This window comes from Amphiprion ocellaris, chromosome 5 (assembly GCF_022539595.1).
Source record: "Amphiprion ocellaris isolate individual 3 ecotype Okinawa chromosome 5, ASM2253959v1, whole genome shotgun sequence".
In the NCBI taxonomy this organism is placed as follows: domain Eukaryota; kingdom Metazoa; phylum Chordata; class Actinopteri; family Pomacentridae; genus Amphiprion; species Amphiprion ocellaris.
Window position 1 is genome coordinate 4,080,410 of NC_072770.1, and position 4,149 is coordinate 4,084,558.

A 4,149-nucleotide genomic window follows, 5' to 3' on the forward strand; every position below is an offset into this window, starting at 1 on the left:
CTGAATTGTCTGTAGGGGTGAATGTGAGTGTGATTGTTTGTCTGTCTCTCTATGTTGCCCTGTGTTAGACTGGTGACCAGTCCAGAGTGAATTCACCCTGAGTCAACTGGGAAAGACTTCAGCCCCCCATGACCCAACAGAGGATTATGCAGTGGACAGATAATGGATGGATTTTTCATTTTCATGAACTAAAAGCCATCATCAATATTTTATTTAAGAAAGCCTTGACCTACACGTCCAGTCAGAAGTTTGGACACACCTTCTCAATGAATGGCTTTTCTTTATTTTCATGACTATTTACATTGTATATTGTCACTGAATGCATCAAAACTATGAATGAACACATATGGAATTATGTAGTAAACAAAAAATTGTGAAATGAGTCAAAACATAGTTTAGATTCTTCAAAATAGCCATCCTTTGCTTTGGTTACTGCTTTACACACTCTTGGCATTCTCTCTATGAGCTTCATGAGGTAGAACCTGAAATGATTTTCCAACAGTCTTGAAGGAGTTCCCAGAGCTGCTGAGCACTTGTTGGCCCTTTTGTCTTCACTCTGTGGTCCATCTCATCCCAAATCATCTCAATTGGGTTTAGGTCAGGTGACTGTGGAGGCCAGGTCATCTGATGCAGCACTCCATCACTCTCCTTCTTGGTCAAATAGCCTTAGACAGTCTGGAGGTGTGTTTGGGGTCATTGTCCTGTTGAAAAATAAATGATGGTCCAATTAAACGTAATCTGGATAGGATGGTATGTTACTGCAGGATGCTGTGGTAGCCCTGCTGGTTCAGTGTGTCTTCAGTTTGGAATAAATCCCCAACAGTGTCACCATCAAAGCACCCCCACACCATCACACCTCCTCCTCCATGCTTCACCGTAATAACCATGTATGTAGAGACCATCCATTCACCTTTTCTGTGTCGCACAAAGACACAGTAGGTGGAACCAGCGATCTCAAATTTGGACTCATGAGACCAAACCACAGATTTCCACTGATCTAATGTCCATTCCTAGTGTTTCTTGGCCCAAACAAATCTCTTCTGCTCGTTTCTTTTCCTTAGTCGTGGTTTCTTAGCAGCTATTTGACCATAAAGTCCTGATTGGTTCAGTCTCCTCTGAACAGTTGATGTAGAGATGTGTCTGCTGCTAGAACTCTGTGTGGCATTTATCTGGGCTCTAATCTGAGATGCTGTTAATTTGCTATTTTTGAGGCTGGTGACTCGGATGAATTTATCCTCAGCAGCAGAGGTGATTCTTGTGAGCCAGTTTGGTCGTAGCGCTCAATGGTTTTTGTGACTGCACTTGGGGATACATTCAAAGTTTTTGCAATTTTGAGGACTGACCTTCAGTTCTTGAAATAATGATGGACTGTCGTTTCTTTTTACTTAGCTGATTGGTTCTTGCCATAGTATGGATTCTAACAGATGTCGAATAGGGCTGTCAATTGTGTACCAACCTGACTTCTGCACAACACAACTGATGATCCCAACTCCATAAAGAGGGCAAGAAATTCCACAAATTAACCTTAACAAGACACACCTGTGATGTGAAAACCCTTGCAGGTAACTACCTCATGAAATTTACTGAGAGAAGGCCAAGGGTTTGCAAAGCTGGCATCATCGCAAAGGGTGGCTACTTTGAAGAATTTAAAATATGAAATACATTTAGAGTTTCACAATTGTTTGTTTGGTACTTAATTCCAAATAGCCTGCTTCATAATTTTGATGTCTTCAGTATGTATCTTCAAAATAGAATGTAGCAAAAATAAAGAAAAAACACTGAATGACAAGATGTGTCCAAACTTTTGATGGTAGTATATTTTACTTTGCATATAATGAATATAGAACACTTGAAAATTCACCTTTCTGAATAAAATTAGAAAAGAATATATCTTTTTGTGTCCATTCCCTGACTGATGCTTTTCAATAACCTTTGACTTCATAGTGTAGTTATAGCCAGAAGTACTGATTTCACCACTGGCTGGACCTTCCAGATACAGATGTCTTTAAATTACAGTCATTGAGACACATTCACTGCACTCAGATGATCTGCATTTCATTAATTGTGTGACTTTTTGCACCTACTGACTTCAACTAAGTTGAATTATTTGAGTCACTTTAAATAGGGTGGATACATGCAATCACTAATCCTACATTTCATGTTTTTTAATTGACATTTGTAGAATTCTGTTTTCTGACATGGCATTTTTGGCTATGCTTCAGTGTTGACAAGCAATAGAATAGAAAAACCTCCATGGGAGGGAATACTTTTTATAGGCAGCAGAACATTTGCAATAGATTTGGTATGAGCAGTGATTTCAAATGACTCTGACACAGTATAAAAAAAAGCAAACAGTAAGCCGTTCAGTTGTTCTGTTATAAAGCATCACATATGTACAGATATGTCTGAAGATTCTCAGTAATCCAGGTCATGGTAATTGTAGGCACTTCAGTGAAAATCAGCTGGATTTCTCTTGTAGGTTCTTGAAGACATTTCACTTGCACCCAAGAGTCTTCTTCAGTTCTGACTAATAAGGAGTAGCAGATTGTGTATAGTCAGATCAGGTCACATGACTAATGGCCCATTGCCGACCTCGGACTCAACACGCCTCCAGGTGTGAATTGTTGTGAAATCAGGTGGTCCACCAATGACAGCAGTTGGTATATATGTACAGATAATTCCTTGTCCACGCGACAATAAAAACTACATATTGTAAAGGCATAAAATGGAATCTGTAAACAATGTCATGAACAGTGTTTCATAAAAGTCTTGATAATTCTAACTTCAAACTCAGGTGACATTAAAAATTTCATATTGGGAAATAATTGATTCCATTAACTCATTAGGAGCGATCTCATCCAATGCTAATGATGATGGGTTAACATTTTCAGTTAACAGAATGACACATCTATGTTGTTTCTGGGATACATAATCCCAAACCGAGACAAAATGTTAAATTTAAACTTAAGGAGAGAAAACACACCCAGGACAAAAAGGCAGAAATGAAATGAGGATCTGAAAAAGACAGAAAATGACAAACATCCACATTTCATAAGATAGTATTAAAGATGAACATCAGCCGTTGAATAAATAAAATATATTGTGGAACAGATACTGACATCCACACTGAGGTTAAACGCTTCAGCAGCACACTGCCTGGAAACACTGTTTCAGACCACAACAAAGAAGAAGTTCAGACAAAAACAGAACAAAATGTTAATTTGGAGGAAATATTTCTGCAACTAGATGCATTTTACAATGCTTCATCATCACATTTTCACCAGCTGGAGGTGTTCCAGATTTTGTATTCAGCTGTTTCACTTCCGCAGAGGGATGCTTTTTGACCTCACATGAATGCAACAAAGGGATTTTCTGGGAAAGGCTTTGAACTCTTAAGAATGGAGGTGGCAAAAATCAACAAATGTAGTGTTAATGAGGATAAACATGCAGGGAGTCAATGGTGCTACCTATATTTCTTCAAGCCCTGCAACTAAATACAGTTTTAAGCTTCTTGTACTTTAATTATTTCCAGTTGATGTCGCATTATATTTTTACTTCTTAGTATTTTACAACAAAATATTGTATATTTGGTCTGTCTTTCTGTGTGGCCCTGTGACAGACTGAAAGTGTCCCCTGCCTTCACCCTAAGTCAGCTGGGACAGACTCCAGGCAGAATAGCAGGTGGTGAGGTTAGATGCTGCAGGTCAGAGATGTGGAGCCCTTCTGCAAATGTCTTGTCTAGGGACAGAGAGATGACAGTGACAGAGGGAGCCAGACAGGTCAAAACAGATGCAGAAGGACAAGGAGGAAGAAAGAAGGAAAAACAGGGAGAAGGAGGGAGAAAACAGGGGCTGGAGCAGGGATCATAACATAAGTTCATGTCTTTGGACTGTGGGAGGAAGCAGGAGAACCCAGTGAAAACCCAAACAGGAGAACAAGCAAACTCCAGCTATAAATTTGCATTTTAAACAAGTGCATTTAGGTCAGGAATCATCCCATAATGAAGGACATGTGGAAATCGCTTTAGTTTTTTGGCCAAATCAAAGAGAAATGAATTAATAGTATAATAAAATAGTAAGTAAAATAATGATAAATACCAGTAGACTCCTCAATCTGTGTGTATTACCTGCAGCACTGGTGGTGTAAACG